Below are 22,271 nucleotides of genomic sequence, written 5' to 3' on the forward strand. Positions count from 1 at the left end.
CACGTGTGTGAGCTATCGGAGCCCAAAACCAGTTTCTGCGGAGGAAAGCTGATGAAAAGAGGTCCCTGACAATGCAAACTATGGCCCAAAACCAGATGCTTGCTAGGACCATCGGAGCCGCCAGTAACAACTGTTCTAGGAGTATAGTTTTTTTTCTTCTTCTTCTTTCCGATGGAAACATCGATCTCTGTGGCTGCTAGGTTCTGAAGAGCTCCAGGCAGTGCTCCTGGTCCAGGTTCCTGCTCTAGAACTTTTTTTTTGAAGTAACCTGCTCCAGAACTTGCTGTAGTACTTTTTTTTGAACGAATCGCACAAAATAGTGCGAGTTTCTATTGATATAGCAGAAAAAATACAAGACTACAGTCCTGGAAGACCATAGGCAGAGAAAAAGAAAAGAAACAAAAGAAGAAGACTCCCCGGTTGGATTGGGACGTCAATACGGGGAACTCCGCAACTCAACTCTCCTGAGGAACTCCACACCTCAACTCTGACCGGTTGGATTGGGGCATCAACACGGGTAAACACTCAAAACTGCAGATCCACGACGGCCGAGCAATGCCGCGGCTACCAACCTTCACCTGCCCAGGAAGTCGCCGTCGAAACACGATCTCACGTCGATAAGAAGTCAAGAAAAACAGACTGCACCACACTGAGAAGGCCACCGCCATGCAGGACCTGTCGCCGTAATGCCATTGCCCCACCATACACCATCCGATAGAGTGAAAACCACCGATTCCGAACCTCTCGCGGCTGCCTCACCGTCACCACCGCGAAGACACAACACGCGGGGGCCTCGCCACATCCGTCGTTGGACCTTCTCCTCACTCTCGTCGCCATGCAGAAGACACCGCACGCGGGGGCCTCGCCACATCCGCCACAGTACTCCGTGTCACGGATCCGTTCCTTATATCCAGTGGCGGAGCCAGGAATCACGACAGGAGGGGTTGCTTCCCCTTCTTCCTCCTCTAGCCCCTCCCCTCCTTCTTATTCCTTCTCAAATTTGTAGGAGGGGCTTAGGGGGGGCTTCATGGAGATTACAGCGGTAGGGGGGCTTGAGCCCCTCCCGCCCCACCGCTGCCTCCGCCACTGCTTATATCGCCATCAGGATGATGAATGGTGTTGCCCCGGGTTCCAAGATCCCCATCAAATAGTCGAATCGTGCCCGCCGGACAACTGCATCTCGTTGCGCCACCCACGCAAAAGCCACCGCCGCCAAACTAGCAAGCCAAGTTGTCGCTTGCGCCATCTTTCGACGATGTACCACACCGGAGTCACCAAGCAAGGTTGAGCAACCCGCCGCAGTCCGCTGCAAGCCAAGCCGTCCCACGATATTGGTGCTGCAAGCGCCGCCCTCCGACGCAGTCCGACGCCGCACTGACAGTTGCCAAGCAATGCCAACCGCTGCAGTCCGCTGCAAGCAGCCAAAACCAACATCCATGTGACGACCCCCGGCCGCCAACCTGATTTTGGTCGCCACCGCATGAGCTCGGCAACCCCCTTTGAGCTCGCCACCTGCACCAAGCCGCCCCGCCAAGCCACCAGCAAGCCATCCACCGTCTGGCCGAGATGGGTCTCCACCAATGTAACACCTAGGTGTTAATCCTCTGTAATTAAAGTTAATAATGGCCATTAGTTCTAACTCACGCGACAAACCACTGATCAAAAACTCTTCTGTCAGCAGCGCCAGACCGGTCTGGGCAACCGGTCTGACTGGTTGGAGATGAGCCATCCGTTTTGCTGGGCCCCACATCATTTAAACCTCTCTCTCTCTCACTCACCAGATCACTCCCTCACCCACCTCCCTCAGCTTCCTCACGCTCCCTACCAGAGCTCCCCCTCCCCAAACCCTCACTCTCAAATCCCTCACCCCAAATCGAATCCAAGGTGTGGGGAAGCTTCAAATCGGGGTCAAGGATCATCCCTATCATGTACTCCTTCCTGGGGTGAAGTGGAATCCAAGTTCTTCATGGGGGAGGAGCCCATTCAAGGTAAACAAGCTAGGGTTGAGTTGATCTCCTTTTCTAGGTGGTTATAAGTGAACCCCTTTGGTCAGACACCTCTAGCTATAATAGTGAACTAAAGCATAGGAGGGATTTAGAATTTGGAGGGCTAGTTTACTCATACAAGGTATGTCACCTAGGGTTGGGTGAATCCATCTTTCTAGAGGGTTTTAGTTGATTTCTTTGGGTCAAGATCATCTATATGCACCTCTGAACTAGTGCATAGAAGGGATTGAGTTTTGGTGGGCTAGTTTAGCCGCGACTTGGGTTCTAATTTTTGCTCTGGTTAGTACCGGTCTGATCGGTCGGAGGGACCGGTCTGATCGGTCGGAGGGACCGGTCTGACCGGTGGTGCGGCTGGGTTAAGTGTGACCGGTCTGACCGGTTAGATGGACTGGTCTGACCGGTGGGGTGTTGGCTGAGAGGGTGAAAGTCAGAGTAGTTGGTACAATTGGTTAGAAATTATTTTGACTATTAGTTACTTGTAATTTTTATAAATCATGCATGCATTCTCATGTCATATGCATATGCACACGTGTAGCAGCCGCGGCGGAGGAGGTGGTGTACGAAGTGGTTGCGGAGCCACAGGAGCCGCAGGGGCAAGCCCCACAGCAGGAGATTCGCGTGGAGTCGGCCCAAGGCCCGACTAACCCTAGCGCAGAGCAGCAGACTCAAGGCAAGCCCCGGTGCACATCCTACTATTTCAAAATTATGACACCTATATATGTCTCTATTACTTGTGCATTAGGTTTAGGAATTGTTTGGAACCTTAGTTGTATGATCCCTAGGTTCCCTTGGGTTTATACTAGTATGTATAGGTCGTTAGCACTGCTATACTTAATAGTTCTCGATAGAACCCGAGTGATTTTGGGTCACTCGCGAGATATAGGATATTTAGAAGTCGAGTAATTTCCGGTTACTTGCGAGATATAGGAAATGTTGCTATTCTAGTACATGAGTATATGATTATGATATGGGATAAATGGAAAATGTGAGACCGGACGGGGAAATGATGACGATGTAAAGGTATGGCAGCAGGACAGGGTTCCTGGGTGGCTTAGCCCCATCTGTGTCGATTAAGGACCGTCCGTTGTCGGCAGTGCTGATCGGGGATTGAATTGTACTAACCGCATGCCGGGAGTAGGAGGTAGTCGAAACCGGTAAGCCTAGTACTGCCTTGTTTCGAAAGTACATGACTTCAACTCACCTCCTGGGGTGGTCGAGTAGTCGCGGAGAAAAGGGGATGCCTGTATTTACTTTTGGTGGTCTCACGTTGAGCTCGGCTGACCATATGATGGTGGGGCGGTCCTGTAGTTCGAGGCGGGGAGGGGAAGGGTTGATGCGTGTGGTCCGACGGGGCTTATACGTGCCGTGTTGGCTAGGTCCACCTTGTAAGGTTAAATCGAATCGATTCGCCATGTCTCGCGGTTATGAGGGCCTTGATCTCTTTGCTGCATCGTAGCAAAATGTTAGAATGTGAGTTACACACACACATATATGTTGAACACTTTGAATTATTTTGATTGCGCCACCATGTTTGCTATAGTTGGTTCATGCAAATATTAGATTAGAGATAATTTATATAGAATCTAGGCTAAAATAATGAAAGTAAGGAATTACTTTAGTCGCTCTTTCTGTAAAATAACCACCAGCCAAATGTCGTGCATGTCTAGATATGTGGGCTAAGTTATACCCACTGGTCGGGTAAGTTTTGCTGAGTATTAGTTGCTCAGGGTTTGTTGCCACCAAATTTTATTTCAGGTCACCCGGACGTTGATTTTTGCCCCTGCTGTGTCAAGTTTATCCGCAGAGATGCAGAGGAGTGGGAAGTGGTGGATCGAGAGAAGTAGACTAGGGGGTCGGTGGTTTGCACGCTCTAGGGCTGAGGGTGCATCCTTGCAGTTTTGCGTGGACCGGTCTGAACGGTGGTCTCGGGTTGGCTCTTAGAGGCCGGTCTGACCGGTTGAGTGAACTGGTCTGACCGGTTGTATAGAATCTGAACTGGAGTAGTTAGTATTAGTGTAGTTCTTTTCTTATCTTATCGACTTTGGAAGCATCTCTTGTAAAACTTGTAGCGTATGTAAGTTATGTATGTATTTGAACCAGGTTTGTAAAACTTTTGTATTTGAACCCGTTTGTAAAAGTCGTGTATTCCTATCATGTCGTTTTGTTGTATATTTTCAAGTATTTGTCGTGCTTGTACCATCTGCGCCCGCCTTCGCGTGGGACTACCGGTGTTGTTTCGATCGGGCCGTGGGTTGAGGAAGGACCGTCAAATTAAACTATTAAGCTAATGCATCCGATGTGTTCAAATGACGACCAGTATGCTTAATTTAGAGTTTTAATTTGGCAGTTCCGTCGTAGCCAACGATGCCTCCAAGAAGGTAACGACGCCAATGGCGCCGCCGTCGCTCGTCCAAGAAGTGGACAGGATTTTCACCCAGAGAAACCCGCGCAGGAGGGATGAGCTCTAAGATGACGCCCCCAACAGGGAGAACGACGCCCTCGGGCGCCGTCGTCATCGCCACCAGCAAGAAGCCGTTGAGACTTTCGCCTGGAGAATCTCGTCCCTAGCTTTACGCCCACAGCCGGCAAACCATGGAAATCTTCCTAGGGCCGGCGGCGCCACCAAGCCATCACGCGCCACGGCCAACTCGCACCACCTTGTACCGTGCCGCCGTCAGTCGCGCTGCCGCACATCGCAGCCACATGAACAGCCACCGCGCAGCGCAGCCTTCCGGGGCCTCGTCGCGCCTCACCAGCCGCAACCCACGGCCGGCCTCCTCCTGCGGCGGCCGCGCGCAGCCTGCTCGCCGCCACTGCCACCGCCAGCTGCACCCATACCTCGGCAGCACCACCGGCCCGCCGCAACCTCACATGACGCGCCGCCCGCCTCGTTCGCCGCCCACCGGGACATCCCCGGCCTTGCCCGCAGTCCGCAGCCACCACCCGCCCGCCGAGACGCCCAGATCCGGCGGCCTCGGAGGCCTCCACCTGCCGCCACCGTTGCCAGCCCCTTCCACACCGAGCTGCCGCACACTCGCCTCCACCGAAACCGCCCCGCCGTCCCCGGCTGCCGCGGCACTCCGCCGCCGGCCAAGAACCGCGCCCCCCGCGCGCAGCCACCGGATCCGACCGGCGCCATGCCGGATCCGTGGCCCTTGAGCTCTGTCGCCGTGGGAGACAACCCACACCTGTGAGCACCCTCCGGTGGCTGCGGCGGTCGCGCCCGCCCAGATCCACCAGAGGAAGGGGAAGGAGCCCCACCGCCACCCTCATTGCGAGCCGCACGGGCTTTCGGTGGCCCGCTCAGGCGGCGGCGCGGCGAGATGCTGCGGCGGCGGAGGGGCGGCGGTGGGGGATTCGGGGGTCCGCCCGAGTCGCCTACGTGGGGCGACGCGGGGGCATGGGCGTAGGGGGGCGGGCAGGGGCCTGGCCCCCTATGGCCCCCGAATTTGCATTGGAAATTTAAATTTTGATTAAATTTTTCTATAAATTAGCATGATTGGCCCCTCTAATAATAAAAAAATAAATTCCTGGCTGCGCCCATGCGCAGGGGCCAACTGTACTTGCTGTAGTACTCGGCGTAGGTGTAGTCTCTGTAGACTGCCGGCGAGCCGTCGCAGACGAGCTTGGCGGCGGGGCGGAGGAGCACGTCGTTGCACGGGCACAGGAACGAGGCCACCGACATCCTCGGCCTGTCGGCGTTCACCACCGCGCGGTGCCACACGCTCTTGTACCTGCCGTTACTCAGCGCCTGCGGGCACAGGATTCAATTCAGTTACCACTGGAAACATTGGAATTTCTGCTGGTTTATTTCACTGAGATGAGAAGCCAAAGGGTTTCAGTTTCACCGTACGGTACCTGCAGCTGGTCCCCGATGTTGATGACGAACGCGTTGGGGCGTGGGTTGACGGCGATCCAGCGGCCTTCCTTGAGCACCTGCAGGCCGGGCACCTGCTGGTTCATGAGCAGGATGGTGAGGGCGTTGGGGTCCGTTTGCGCGGGGAGACCGAAGGTGAGGTCCGGCGCCGGGCACTTGGGGTAGAAGTTGACCGCCATGTGCTGCTCCTGCTCGCCCAGCGCCGCCTTTACCTACTCCTCCTCCAGGCCCAGGCTCGCGGAGATGGCCGCGTACTGCCGGAACCCGAGCGCCCGGACATCTCCCTGTGCGTCGCCACCATCAACAACAGCACACAGATTAAACCCCATCAACAACTCGTTCTTCTTGTTGAGGTGGCTGATCGCTGCATTCATGCTATTGGTATGAGCTACTACTTCCAGTACGGAGCAGTAGAACTAGAACTAGGCAAGTGGTGGACCACGCCTCGCAATGGCCCTGTTTGGTTCTCAGCGCTAGTGAGTGTTAGAAAACATTGACTGCTAATTATGGTGTTAAATAAAGTCAGTTTACAAAACTAACTTCAGAACCCCTGCGTTAGGAACCCTGAAGAATCTAACGATGCCTTTGATCGCGTGTTTAGAGGATGATTACTGTAGCATCACTGTAGCCAATAATCGATTAATTACCGTCATTAGATTCGTTGCGAAAAGTTATATCCATCCCTAAAAAGATTTTGTAAATAGACTTCATTTAGGACCTCTTTGGCAGGGCTCCCAAACCGGGTCCAAACCCAGCTCCAGCCGGAGCCCTGCCAAAGGGTAAAAAATGGAGCCGCTCCAGACTTGAAGCCGCACTTGGAGCCCGTAGCAGCTTCCACACAAGGGGTGGAGCCACCAAAACGTAGCTCCTCGCGGCTCCACCCCTATGTTTCCACCGGTGCCCTCGATGGGCCCACTAGCAGGAGCGGCGATGATTTTCGAGAGCGGCGCCGGGCGCTGGAGCGGCGGCGTCGACCGTCAGACATGGGCGGGAGCGGTGCTGGGAGGGAGGGAGGGAGGGGCGCTGGGCGTGCGGCTGCAGCGTCGGGCGGAGAGGAGGCGGACGGCGGATGTGGAAGGAGAGGGCGCCGGAGGTGGAAGACGGATGTGGAAGTCCGGGGAGGGAGACGCCGCCGGTGCGAGCTCGAGGCGGGGGAGGGGGCCGCCGGCGGGAGCTCGAGGCCGGGGAGAGGGCCGCCGGCGGCGAGATCATGAGGCTGGGGAGGGAGCCGGCAGCGGCGAGAGCGAGGCGGGGGGGGGGGGTTGGGCGGCGGCGAGAGCGAGGCGGGCGCCGGGGAGGTGTGCCGAATGGATAAGGAGGAGGAGGGGAAAAAGGAAAAGGGAGAGGAAAAGAAAAGGAGGGGAAATAAAGGAAAAGAAAGCAAATGGAAAAAAAAGAAAAAAGAAAAAAAGAAAGGGCAGTTTAGACATTTCACAACCTCAATCCAACTGGTGGAGCTGTTTTGCCAAATGTTTTTCAAAACGACTTTGGCTCCACCCGAGAAGCCACTCTACCAGAGAAGCTGGAGCCAGAGCTGTTTTTCGAGGAGCCGGAGGTCTTCCAAACGGGCCCTTAGTACTCTATGCATGCGAGATTTCTTTCTCGGTTTGTGTGCGCTAGGAGATCCAAACAAAACCAATTTTGGCATTCCTGTTTGCTGAGCGGCAGGAGCTCTATCTGTCCGTCCTAGGAACGCTTTAAAAACTGGCGGTGCATGCATCTCCAGCACATGCTAGAGCCGTCCAAGCTAGCTACATCCTAGCTACATGGTGGTGGCTACTGGTTCGTCGCTTTCAAATATTGCATTGTTCAGCGCTTGAGTGATCGGTCTCACGAGGAAATGAACCAAGAAACGGTTCCAAAAGTTTGAAGAAGATTTGCATAGTGGAGTCTTGGGGGGGGGGGGGGGGGGGGAAGGAAAGAAGCTGAGTAGCGTGGGGGGGGGGGGGGGGGAAGGAAAGAAGCTGAGTAGCGACCGCTACTCAACTTTGGATGCAATAATCTACTCCTCCTTTGAACTTGTCGCACTTCCTTTAAAGAAACTAGGCAGGTTGGCGCGCTTTGCGCGCCTGTAGCAAAAGATTTGATGTAAAATAATAATAAAAATATATTATCGTATATTACAGTTAAAGCAATATCGTGTTGATATATTTTGGCAACGTATTGATGTATTGAATGAAGTGTGATAGGTATAGTTGATAGATTGTCATATAATTATATTTTGCGAGTTTATGAAGTGGAATTAAAATCCAATAAGTAGTAGGGGCTAGCACGTGTAGACGTAGTGTATGAAATATGGTTATTGTTTTCATGTAAATAAATAATTAAATATATTTTGTGGGTGGATTCCAATTGAATATTATGTGGGTAACACCTAAATAACACACAGGGCCCATGTGTGGGCCCTGTATAAATAGTACATAGAAGAATTTATTTTGTGTATGTTAGTAGATATAATTGATGGATTAGCTTACACTAATTATTAATTTTGGTAGGAAAAATGATAGGGTTAGAAATGAATGTATGATTCAATTATATTTTGCGAGTTCACAAAGTGAAAATAAAATCCAATATATAATAGAGGTAAATGTAGTATATAATTTTTTTTCATAAAAAACTAAACATTTAAACACATGGGGCCACTTTTTAATTTTTTTATTTTTAATTTCGAATTATATTTTTTTATTATGAACAGTACCGGGGGCCCACATGAATAGTAATTTATTATTATTTTTATTATTAACAGTACCCCCGGCCCCCACATGAACAGTACATTTTATTATTTTTTTAAATGATGAACAGTGCCCCGGGCCCACGTGGGGCCGCGACGCATGAGCGCGCGCCAATTCCTGGCGCGTTAGTATAGTACTCAATAATCAGCAGCGTACCAATAATAATTTGCTTTGGTGTACGTGCTTAATTAGGGGTTTAAAAAGCTAAGTGTGCGTCTCCCTAGGAATGTAAAATTAGGTAAGTGATGCTCATTAAGCAAGGCGACATGAAACTGTTGGATTGATCTGCCAGACTAATGCCAAAGGCAGCAAAGAAACAAAAGGCAAATTGCTTATTGCCTTGATTGGGGGCAAAAATATCCAACTGACAGGTGGGCCCCCCCATGGTGCTGTGACTCTCTATATATATATGAGGGAGAGATCTCCAAAAGAATAGAGAAGTTTGAAGAAACCTCTCTATCTCTCTTGAGGCTGCCCAATTACAGACAACACACAGAAACCATGGGAATGACTCTCCTCTACCGATCCACACGTTCTAGAAGCAAGAACAAAAGGAGAAACAGAGATGGGAGCTCAAGTTGTGCAGATATGAGTTCATCTACATGAATATGAGTGATTCTTTCTTGGTCTAGTTGATCTAAAGGACCTAACAATGGTATCAGAGCCACCTAGCAGCAAGATTGAATCCTCTAAGTGTTCAATTTTCATGTTAAAAAAACTCATGTTCATGTTCTTCCCTTACTATATGTGCTGTGCAAGCAAATCATTATGAATTTCATGTTACTATCATTAATTTCATGCTTATGTTCATGCTGTTCATGAAGTTCATATCAATTAAGACCTAAATTAGCTAAGTTCAAGCTCAAATCATGAGTTACCTGCTGCATCAGAACAATCATGTGATTGAGTTTCTGGCTCAGGTGACCTAGGATTTCGGTTGATACATCATGAAGTGGGGAATTGGATCAATTAAGTAAATCCTAAGATAATGCTCCAAAATATCCAAATCCCGAAACCCTAGCCATAGCCAAATTAAAGAAAAAACCCCCAAATTCTTGAACCCTAAGCCTAACCCTAAGCTTAAAAAAAACGGCGGACGTACGTTAGGGCCACCATGGCTGTCGTCGACCACGGCACCACCATGGCCGCCACCTCTAAGTGGGCACACGCTCCGGGGCTCGATCCCCGAGCAGTCCCCTGGTCTGCTTCGATGTCGGCTCCCATCGTGTGCGCTGCCATAAGGGGGCCGCCGCCGCCACGGGCTACCACGCTCGCATGCGAGCGGAGCCTCAGAGCACTGTCAAGCGCCGCTCGACAGAGCCACGTGCCGGGCCTTGGCCGCACATGACTCCGGCGAGCGGGCCTCTGCAGTGCCACCAGCTCCCTCTGCCCGGGGTGCGCATGCGCCGCCGCGCCGGCCGCTCTGCTGCCGCCGCCGCTGCCGTTGAGTGAGTAAGAGAGGAAGGAGAAAGAAGTGGGGCTAGGGTTCCGCGGGGGGCGGCTGGGACCCGGTTTTGACCCGCGTGGGCGAGCTCCCGGCCGTCCAATGCGATGGACGGCTTGGAGCAGCTGGCTCCGGGCACGGGTCGAGCAGGCCGGCGGGGCGCACCGCTTTCCGAGCCCAGGCCTAGTTTGTTGGGCCTGGAGCCCAGGTGAGAAGGGCGGTGCATGTTAGCGGGTTGGGCCAAATATGGCCCAGCTCGGTTGGTTATGGCCCACTAAAGAAAAATAAAGTTTTCTCTTTTATTTTGTAAGATATGGTTGCATAGTAATGGGCCCAAATGCTTTATTGTGCTAAATTGAAGAATATTTTGGGCTTATTTATATTAAAGTATGTTCATATGTTTTATTAATTTTATTATATTATCAATTATGTTTATTTCATTAAGTTAATCTTTTGTGCTTAAAAAATAATAGTAATATAGTATTATTTTATGAAATTATTTTAATAAAGTTATGAGCTTTTTGCCCATAAAATATTAGGGGCATAGACTAATATGATTCATGATTTAAGATTAAATATTATTATTTTGGGCAACAAAATTAGGTTTTTACCCATTTATACTTATTCTCCATAATTAGAAATTATGTCCCTTTTATTTATAATGAATAGCCCAAAATAAAGAAATTAATATTAGTTGCCCAAAATGGTGTATTGTTTGAATAATGCCTTTTATGATAAATGAGTTCTCTGAATTTAATATTAATGATTGATTTATTCTTAAGAAAAATAAGTGGCCTCTTATGATTACTTAAGAGTCCAGATCATGATCAAACCAATAGAAAATTTAGTTCTGGACTAAAGTATTGGGCTTAAGTATACTAATGTTAACCTTTCATGGTTATATACCAATCAAAGCTGTGTATAATCATGAAAGTGTCATAATTTATTGCCCATTAATAATGGATTCATGTCCTTAAGCCATGAATATTTAATTATGTTATTTTTCATTAAACATGTCTCAAATTACATAAAGGTGGCTTGTATTTATTATTCTGGCCAAAGCTGATTGATAAATACTTGTCCACAAAATTTTATTGTTCTTGTCTATTTCTGGCCAAAGCTGATGTGGACTAGTTTAATAAAAGAAGTACACGGAGACATGTGATTTTAATCAAGTGTAGCTTATATTTGTCATTCTGGCCAAAGCTGATTGATGAATATCTGACCACAAAATTTTGCTGCTCTTGTCCATTTCTGGCCAAAGCTGATGTGGGCTAAGATCAGTAAAAGAAGATGAAAGTCAAATAAAGTGTGACTTGTATTTATTATTCTGGTCAAAGCTGATTAATGAATACTTGTTCACAGAATTTTGTTGTTTCTGTCTACTTCTGGCCAAAGCTGATGTGGATTCGATCAATAAAAGAAGTTAATGATCTGGAAAAATTTTAATGCATGAATGGCTTTTAGACTTTTCTTATATAAGGCCACATGATCGATGTATAATTGGGGAATTATGCTAAAGGCAAAAAGTTTTTGTAACAATAAATGAATATTAGTAACTAATGTTTACGCTTCCGCAACTAAATACCTCTGATTAAAGTATTCTTGAGACTTGATAAGTTTTATGATTATATATGTGACTTATGGCTTTATTTTGACTAAAGCTGTTTATATTCATGTGTCATTATTTAACTTCCAGATCAATTAAGTTTTAAAGTCTCAAGTATGACCAAAGTTGATTATATTAATGTAATATTCCCTGAATATTAATATTTACATAAGAAATTTTATGCCTATAATAATAAGATAAATTATTGATGTTTATTTTCATGTTATGATCTATTTTGTTTCTGTCCAGAGGTGATACAAAGTAGAATGATTAAGTCTTGTCAAAATTATCAATTAAAGTATCCCTATTGATGATGTTTTGAATTTAGCCATAATTCTATTGGCTAGTTTAAGTACCCTCAATAAGAAATATGCCTAGTGCTTATGCACTCATTGTTCATGAGGTCATTGATTATGATTGCGTGCGAAAACGCAATAAGCTCCTATTAGAAAAATCTTGATGATTATGAAAATGATGAGAAACCTAATGGATTTCTTGTCTAATGAAGCAATCTAAAGAAATATATATCTTATGATCAAAACCAGTAAGGATCTGCGGGAGCAAATTCCTCGATATAATTATGCTATGATTTCTTTGGCAACTAATGGGGAAGTAATTCTCAAAGTCTAGGGATCATAAGAATAAAACTAAGATATAAAGGGTCAATTGGGACCGTTCATTTTATCATGTCGACAATCACAAAGCATTATGGTTGAAGCTCAAATAAATTTATGCTCATAAGAAATTATGAGTATGATGATTTTATGGCCTCATGAATATGAAAGTTTTAAGATAAAGCTCTCAAGTGTTGAAAGTGGATCGGAGGTTAATGTTAGGCTATTGGAAAATTTTTCCATTAGCATAAAGTTATCGCATCCGTTATCCCATTAATATGAAATATTTGTTATGAAAGTTCATCGAAATATGACTCTATCGCTTAGTCCATATTTCGAGGGGGAGAGTTGAACTTCCCACTAAGAATAAAAGAAGGAAATACTTTATCAGGTATGTCTATATTTCATTTCTTTAAGTAATTCCTTTACATAATTATGTTGTGAAAGATATTAAAATTTAAGACACTTATGCATATGTGGGGATTTTGTATTTAGTATCTTGATTTTGTTACTTAGTTTCCATTATATTTTAGAAGGAATATAGTTACTAATATTGTTTAAAGTATTTGACTGAATCAAAAGTTTTAGTCAATGACATTAAGGGTTATTAAGAATAAGTGTTTGTCGGCGTACGAAGTCTAATTAATTGCCTAAAGTATAAGGGTTCAAACTGACATTAAGACAAAAGTGACTAAAGTATAATTAGATCTATCTTTTAATGCTAATGGCCCAATAAGTCTCACATAATTGCCTCCTAACTAAGATATATGTTTTAAGAATCCTTTCTATCTCATGGAATGGAAGTTTGTAATTTTCTCATACTTATGTTAAGTTTCTTTTAATAGAGACAATGCCTAAATATGACTATGAAATGAAATAATGAAAGATACAATTTTATGTTCATTAGATAATGTTCATGTAAAATAAGGAATTGATTATTATGATAAAATATATTAAAGAAAAGAAGTGCTTATTATTGCACATTGCTTTGAGGGTATAAACATTTAGAATGATGAAATAAAGTTCAATAAGAAATTTAGATTAGTCAACGTCTTGTTGGCAATAAGCAATAGGGATATTGTATATTATAAGGAATGAGTTTTATCCTCAGGGAATTAAGTTTATTCTTGGTGATGTTTCTTACGTTATTTGAGTATTAAGATTCACCAAGATTGGTCCAGAAAATGGGAGTATTAAGTATTATCCCCAAAACTATGTTTACTCCCTTTAAGGGCAATAATAAGTTCTCTTATGTTGTGGCAGACATAAGTGATGTATATACCTAAGTTATGATATGCCCTCAAATTTTAAAGTCCGGGATATCTGGCAAACATAAGTCTAGGATTGGACCCCTGGAAAATTGTTCAGAATACACTGCCTGTTGGCATAAGTGCTAAAGAAGTTTTGTGCTATAAGTATAGCACTAAGGGATTACATGCTCACTTTTAAGAAAGTCTAATAACCATTGTGTTATGAGATGTTCAAACAATAATGTTTCTTGGCAAAGGTGCATTAACGTCCACAAAAGTTGCACCCTTGCGGGGGAGCCATATTTGTGGAATGTCTTCACCCAACTCAAGGCATCATTTAAGATACAGATTAAGTTGTGACTTGTTTTAATCCTAATATTTTCTTAGATATGGGTTTATGTCCCTAATCCATATTATTCTAAGAGAGTAAGAAATTTCTTGAGTAATTTATCCTGGAACTCATTATGTAAAGAGTGCTGTTCTATTCGAGTAAATGTCAAAGGGTATTGCCAGACCCAGGACATTGTGAAAGATTGATTTCAAAATATTCCAGAATCAAACATTATATGTTTCAAGGCCTTAATGATGTATTAAGATTTTAAGTTTTACTGCTCAACAAATAAGTATTGAAGATATAAGTGTTGAGCATTTTATAAGACTAATGTTGATGCTCAGTATATGTAAGAGTTAAGTACTAAGATATAAGTGCTGAGTATCATAATTTAAGAGGCTTGCCTTACAAAGATTGCCGGCATAAAGATTAAATGGCACCCTAGTATTCAGGGACAAATCATGATTCTGGAAACATATTTGATTTTCAATTTTGGAAGTGCGCACATAAAGTTCATAAGGATATGTGTATGTATATGAAAACAAACTACACTCTGGGACTATTGTAGCATCATCTCCCCATAAGCCTAAGAGGAATCATTTTGATTTTGAACGGGAACCATAGTCACTTAGTCCTATGGTACTTAATTGACTGCAGTGATTGATTGGTCTGGTGTACCATCTTTTGAGAAATGAATCCATAAGTTTTGCATAACGATAAAGAGTAAGTTTTGGAGCTCCTAAGTTAAAGAAGTTCATTTGATATGAGATGGCACGCTATATTTACTGGGTTCAATGGTACGTATAATTGACTATTGTAATCCTTTTATCTTGGTATGTCATTTTGTTGAAAAGTGGACTTATAAGATTAGCCTTACGATCAAGGGGGAGAATGTTGGATTGATCTGCCAGGCTAATGCCAAAGGCAGCAAAGAAGCAAAAGGCAAATTGTTATTGCCTTGATTGGGGGCAAAAATATCCAACTGACAGGTGGGTCCCCCCATGGTGCTGTGACTCTCTCTCTATATATATGAGGGAGAGGTCTCCAAAAGAAGAGAGAAGTTTGAAGAAACCTCTCTATCTCTCTTGAGGCTGCCCAATTACAGCCAACACACAGAAACCATGGGAAGGACTCTGTAAGGATCACCGGGGTGTCCGACCCTAGAGGGGGAGGGGGTGAATAGGGTCGCTAATTCGCTTTCTAATTTAGGGCTCAAACTACTTGCATAAGATAAACCTTACACGTCCTACACATGCTAGTTATAACTAAGGTTTATCTATACTACTCTCTACTTACCCCCAAAAGACTTGCAATGATTTGATTGCACGCTATATTTACTAGGTTCAATGGTACGTATAAATGCTTGGCGGCAAGACTTTTGCGGCTTGAAGAAGAGGTGGACTCTTGCTCCTTCTTTGTCATTCCCATACTATACTCATGAGCAATGATTTGATTGATGACTTGGTTGGGTGTAAGCTTGACCAAGTTTTATTTTTGCAAGAGTGAGTTGATGATGTCGTAGTTGGGCTTGTGAAGGCTTTGGAGGATCTTCCGGTTAATCTCCCAATCCTCAACTTGATTGAGACCTAAGGCATTAATTTCATTGACAAGAATATTTAATCGTGAGTACATGTCATGAGCATTTTCATTTGGAAGTTGTTTAAAGCTACTAAGCTCCTCGCCGAGAATATGATATTTTTGATTGGCAACATCCTTTGTGCCCTCATGATTCTCGACGATTTGCGTCCATAGCTTATGAGCATCTTCACAAGCATAAACACGATTAAACACACTATCACATAAGGCGGACAATAGAATTGATTTTGCAATGGCATCATATTGTCTCTCGGCCTTAGTCTCATTTTTCTTGCCTAATTCGGTGACACGCCAAACATCAAGCCTCCGGGCTTGAAGGTGTGCTTGCATAAGCACTTTCCATCGTGGAAAACCAGTGTCATCGAAAAACGGAGCCCTATCGGTACTCATCCCTTCCCCGGACATGATACTCACTCGACGGTGAAGTCGACGGGTCTCCTACGAGCTTTCTCACAAATTTACAAATAGAATTGGCTAATCCTCGTAAGAGGTGTGAGACCAAGCTCTGATACCAATTGTAAGGATCATCGGGGTGTCTGACCATAGAGGGGGAGGGGGTGACTAGGGTCGCTAATTCGCTTTCTAACCTAGGGCTCAAACTACTTGCATAAGATAAACCTAACACGTCCTACACATGCTAGTTATGACTTATCTATACTACTCTCTACTTACCCCAAAAGACTTGCAACCTAGAGCCAATCCTAATCAAACTAACTAGGAAAGTAAAGGCACGCAAGATAGAGTAAATGCGGAAACGTAATACGGTAAGTAAAGTGGTAAGGGCAAGAGGGATGCAAACTCCCGAGTAGATACGGTCATGTAACGTTGTTCGGCTCAAACGCCTACGTCCACGGGACACCGAGGCTCTTCCGATCACCGTCTTGCACTAGGCCACCAAGGCGCACCGGCAAGCAAAGGCAAGTGCCCACAAGACACCGAGTCTCGTGCACCGCCACCGTCTCTCTCGGTCACCCGGCCGAAATCCACTACGGAGCTTCTCCACCAAGAAGGGGGTATCCTCTTCCCCCGTACAAAGTGCCGGCACCGCTGCACAGTCGGAGGGTCGTCGACGGGAATGCTTTGCTTGCCTCGGCAAGACTTCTCTTAAGCTAGCTCTCTCAAGAACTAAGCTATACAAGTGCACAAAGCACTCTCTCAAAGCTTCTTACAAGCTAGATATAGCACTAAGCACTTCTAGGATGGTTGGTGACGGATCTTTGCTTGGGCAGCACTTTCTTCAGCTCTTGAGGCTTCCAACCATGTGTGACAACCGGCCATGGGGGGTATATATAGGTAGCACAAGCAAATATAGCCGTTGGAGAAAAGCTGCCTGAAAAGTACCTAATGCCGGTTAATCCGACGCTACCCCAATAGCCATCGTCGATTCAACCGGTGAATGTGATCTGCCCGACTGAAAAACTAGCCGTTACTTGTACGGGCAATTAACCGATGTAGCGTCGGTTCAACCGGTGAACGTAGTTGTTCTCTGATCAACTGAAAAACCAACTCTCTGGCCAACTACACCGACGTAATTGATCGGTGCATCATCGGTTCAACCGATGTATGCATTTTCCTTGGTCTTCTTCTGCCATTGCACCGACGTATTCAATATCTTCATCGTCGGTTCAACCGGTGAGTGTATTTCCAGTTTCCAGCCTTCTAGACAACTGCACCGGCGTATATCTTCAGGCATCATCGGTTCAACCGACGCAAAACCCTATCCTCAGCTTCTGGGTTTATTACACCGACGCCTTCACTCTACTCCTCGTCGGTTCATCCGGTGCACTCTGCTAACTGAGTCTTCTCTGAGCCCAATGCACCGGTGAGTGTAATTTGCCTCACGCCGGTTTAATTGGTGAGTGCAAATTACCTCTGTCTTGGTCCTTTCGACCTGATTTCTTCGGGGTTTTGTATCTTTTCATCCCTTGGACCTATAAGCCTGATAATGATCATCTTAACACATATATTAGTCCAAGTGTTGTGTGTGTCATCAATCGCCAAAACATTATATTGAAATATGGCACGAGAGGCCATTTTCGCTACAATCCCCCCTTTTGGTGATTGATGACAACACAACCAAAGCAAACAAGATGAATTGCTAGAATAAGAAATTGGTAGCAAATTGAAAAGTTAGAAACTACTTAGCTTGCTCGGATGACATTTCAATGCTCATTTTAAAAGCCCCCGGCATTTGATTAGTCCATAGGACGAAATGCTTCCGGCTTGATAGCAATTGTGAAACAATGGCTTGTGGCCAATGTAAGACAATTGTATGGTTTGAACCATATGAGCAATGAAAATTTTGTACCTTAGTCCATGGGATTATCAAATTGCACTTCTCCCCCATATTGACTACGTACCTCCCCCTATCACCATGCATCCTTTTGCATTGCATTTTCCATTCCTCCCCCTTGCTAATGGCATCATTTACTCCAAACTATTTGCTTGCTTTTAGTGTACATTTCTCCCCCTTTGTCATCAAACACCTAAAAACTTCATAACCACTAACAGCAAGGAGCATTAGTAGCAAAAGGAATTTACTAGTGATAGAGTGTTATACCCACTAAATTTGGCATATCTTCCTTTGTTTGAACAAGCTCCCCCTTTTTCAAAGCTTGTGGCACTTCTTATCTTAACACCAATTGTGATGCCAATTGTGACTTGTAGGGGTAGTGTTCAAAAGAAATTTGAACTCATGGAGATAGCTCTAGGTGACTACAACAAATAGCACTTGTAAAGCATATTAGTCACACAAACGTAAGTTATAGAGTTAGCTCTCCCTAAATGTGTGCATTAGTGTTTGAATCACTTTAAACAAATATATGCACTTGTAATTCACATAATGGGGATTTAACTTCATAACTTGCTAATCATGGCACCATAATCAAGCAATTGATATCAAAAGTATTTTTACCACGAATATGAGAGATATCAAAATGCAAGATATGCTATGAAAGACATATGCCATGTGAGAGAATCAATTAAGCTCATGTAGGTTACAACAAGATATGAATAAGGCATGGATAACCTACCATGTGAAATTTCTAGGAAGGCATATCAAATGAAAGATACCAATGGTAAAGATAAGATCATGCACAATCCTAGAGAGGCATTGAGCTACAATGATGCATGAAGGATATCAAATGAATTGAGATCATCCTTTTACGTTGCTCATTACCTCATATGTAGGGGAGGGGAATTTGGGTCACTAATCATTAATCCACAACTTGGCTTTAATTCAACTTTGCATGATGCATCCCTACTCATGCATCCCAAACCATGCCAAGCCTCTAAATTCCCCGTGGTGCTTGTTTGGTGCCTAAGTTTTAGGGATCCAAACCTTTTGAGAGCCATCCATGGTATGAATAATATCCTTGGGCACCCAAATAGGCCGGTTCCATCCATATGTTCTTCACCCCATGACATGAGCTACCACCTTGCCATTCTTCTTCTTTTCAAGTATGTAGTGGTTGCTCTTTTGCTTGTTCTTGTGGGTGGGCTTGGTGTACATGTATGACGCCTTCAAGTTTGGAGATGTATTTTTCTTGATCTCCTTAGCCTTCTTGTGTCCCTTCTTGCTCTTGTTCAAGTTCTTGGGCTTGCCATTTTCTTTGCCCTTTGCTTTGCCCTCTTTCTCCTTGCATTGGTAGGACTTGTGGCCTTCTTTGCAACACTTGAAGCAAGTCACGGTTTCTCCCTTCTCAAGCTTCTTCATGCCCGCGGAGGTGTTATCTTGAGAATGTTGGGCCTGCTCTTGTGTGTACTTTCCTTTGAGCCGCCTCAAGTCTGTATATAGCCTTTCTACCTCTTGCTTGAGCTCATCATTCTCCTTGGCAATGAGATCATCACATGTTTCTACAACCACATCCTCATTGCAAGGGGTTAGATGACAAGAGGTAGACACATCTACCTTGACAATGGGAATAGCACAAGGAATATTGCAAGGAAATGATTTATCCGATGATGATTCACTTTTAGATTCAAGACTCTTATATTTCATTTTAAGCTCTTCATGCTCATTGTCTAACAAATTGTATTTGTTTAGCAAGTTCTCATATCTTGAGACAAATGAGGCATGAAGTTTTTCTTTAGCCTTGAGAGCTTTGATTTCTTTATTTTGTTTAGTGAGATGTTCTTGTTGATTATGGAGAAGTGTCATCATCTCACTAATTTCATCAGTTTCAACATCGGATTCATCATTGGAGGAGGAGTCATCACTTACATCGTTATTACCTTGTACCATGAGACACATGGGAGGTGGTGATGATCTCCGAGGGCGATGGGTGGTGGAGCTCTTGGAATTTTTCTTGTGACTTGAGCTTTCACCACTTTTCTTGGGCTTGTAGATGGTGGAGAGAGCTTGAGATCTTGATTTGTTCTTTTTCTTCACCATCTTCTCCATCCCAACCACACTCACTCTAATGAGAGTTTTGTACCCAAGCTCATAGAGCTCATGTACATGCTCGGCAATCTTGCGATGATGGTATAGCACGGCCCTTGGATAATCTTCATCGCTTGAACTTGATTCATCATCACTCTCATCCTCTTCTTCTTCTTCTTCACTTGAGCTTGATGAGTCTTGTCGCCTTGGTTGATATTTGCATAAATGCTTGGCGGCAAGACTTTTGCGGCTTGAATAAGAGGTGGACTCTTGCTCCTTCTTTGTCATTCCCATACTATACTCATGAGCAATGATTTGATTGATGACTTGGTTGGGTGTAAGCTTGACCAAGTTTTATTTTTGCAAGAGTGAGTTGATGATGTCGTAGTTGGGCTTGTGAAGGCTTCGGAGGATCTTCCGGTTAATCTCCCAATCCTCAACTTGATTGAGACCTAAGGCATTAATTTCATTGACAAAAATATTTAATCGTGAGTACATGTCATGAGCATTTTCATTTGGAAGTTGTTTAAAGCTACTAAGCTCCTCGCCGAGAATATGATATTTTTGATTGGCAACATCCTTTGTGCCCTCATGATTCTCGACGATTTGCGTCCATAGCTTATGAGCATCTTCACAAGCATAAACACGATTAAACACACTATCACATAAGGCGGACAATAGAATTGATTTTGCAATGGCATCATATTGTCTCTCGGCCTTAGTCTCATTTTTCTTGCCTAATTCGGTGACACGCCAAACATCAAGCCCCCGGGCTTGAAGGTGTGCTTGCATAAGCACTTTCCATCGTGGAAAACCAGTGTCATCGAAAAACGGAGCCCTATCGGTACTCATCCCTTCCCCGGACATGATACTCACTCGACGGTGAAGTCGACGGGTCTCCTACGAGCTTTCTCACAAATTTACAAATAGAATTGGCTAATCCTCGTAAGAGGTGTGAGACCAAGCTCTGATACCAATTGTAAGGATCACCGGAGTGTCTGACCATAGAGGGGGAGGGGGGTGACTAGGGTCGCTAATTCGCTTTCTAACCTAGGGCTCAAACTACTTGCATAAGATAAACCTAACACGTCCTACACATGCTAGTTATGAATTATCTATACTACTCTCTACTTACCCCAAAAGACTTGCAACCTATAGCCAATCCTAATCAAACTAATTAGGAAAGTAAAGGCACGCAAGATAGAGTAAATGCGGAAACGTAATACGGTAAGTAAAGTGGTAAGGGCAAGAGGGATGCAAACTTCCGAGTAGACACGGTCATGTAACGTTGTTCGGCTCAAACGCCTACGTCCACGGGACACCGAGGCTCTTCCGATCACCGTCTTGCACTAGGCCACCAAGGCGCCCCGGCAAGCAAAGGCAAGTGCCCACAAGACACCGAGTCTCGTGCACCGCCACCGTCTCTCTCGGTCACCCGGCCGAAATCCACCATGGAGCTTCTCCACCAAGGAGGGGGTATCCTCTTCCCCCGTACAAAGTGCCGGCACCGCTGCACAGTCGGAGGGTCGTCGACGGGAATGCTTTGCTTGCCTCGGCAAGACTTCTCTTAAGCTAGCTCTCTCAAGAACTAAGCTATACAAGTGCACAAAGCACTCTCTCAAAGCTTCTTACAAGCTAGATATACAAGTGTTGTGTGTGTCATCAATCGCCAAAACATTATATTGAAATATAGCACGAGAGGCCATTTTCGCTATAGACTCTCCTCTACCGATCCACACGTCCTAGAAGCAAGAACAAAAGGAGAAACAGAGATGGGAGCTCAAGTTGTGCAGGTATGAGTTCATCTACATGAATATGAGTGGTTCTTTCTTGGTCTAGTTGATCTAAAGGACCTAACAGAAACATGAGGCCGACAACCACAAAACAAGTACTACTGTAGTAACGACAGACGACCTTAACAATTCGATCGTATTGTACCTGAAGTCCGGCGGATTTGCCGGCTAGTCGGGGACGTACTGCTCGAGCGGGTGGCAATGGAGGCGGAGGTAGTCGCGTCAGTTGTGCACCGTCTCCTTGCACACGTTGAAGCTGGTGGACAGGCGCATCTTCTTGGCCGGGTTGTCGGAGTAGTGCTTGGCCTTCTCCTCCGGCGGGAGCCGGAAGAAGTCATACGCCACCGCCAGCATCGCGTCCATCAGCTCCACGGGCACCCCATGGTTGAGCACCTGGAAGAAGCCGTGGGTGCTGCAGGCCTCGCCGATCCTGGCGACGACGGCGGCGCGGTCGGGGTCGGCGAGGTCGACCACGGGGATCTGCGCGTCAGAGACGACCTCGTGGAGGCGCGGGCGCTGCGTCTCCGGCCGGACGTACTTCTCCGGCAGCTGCTCGTGCACGGCCGTGGAGATGAGCTGCTCCACCATGCCGCCCGGCTAGCTCTGCTTGCTTCGATCACTTGCTAATTTACTAGTAA

General features: G+C 45.5%; 1 pseudogene; it reads right to left on the reverse strand.

Moving 5' to 3' along the window:
* Window positions 1–196: 196 nt before the first annotated feature.
* Window positions 197–22,221, reverse strand: LOC120703939 (annotated as a pseudogene).
* Between the last annotated feature and the right edge of the window lie 50 nt (window positions 22,222–22,271).

The sequence above is a fragment of the Panicum virgatum genome, chromosome 4K (assembly GCF_016808335.1).
Source record: "Panicum virgatum strain AP13 chromosome 4K, P.virgatum_v5, whole genome shotgun sequence".
Taxonomy (NCBI): Eukaryota; Viridiplantae; Streptophyta; class Magnoliopsida; order Poales; family Poaceae; genus Panicum; species Panicum virgatum.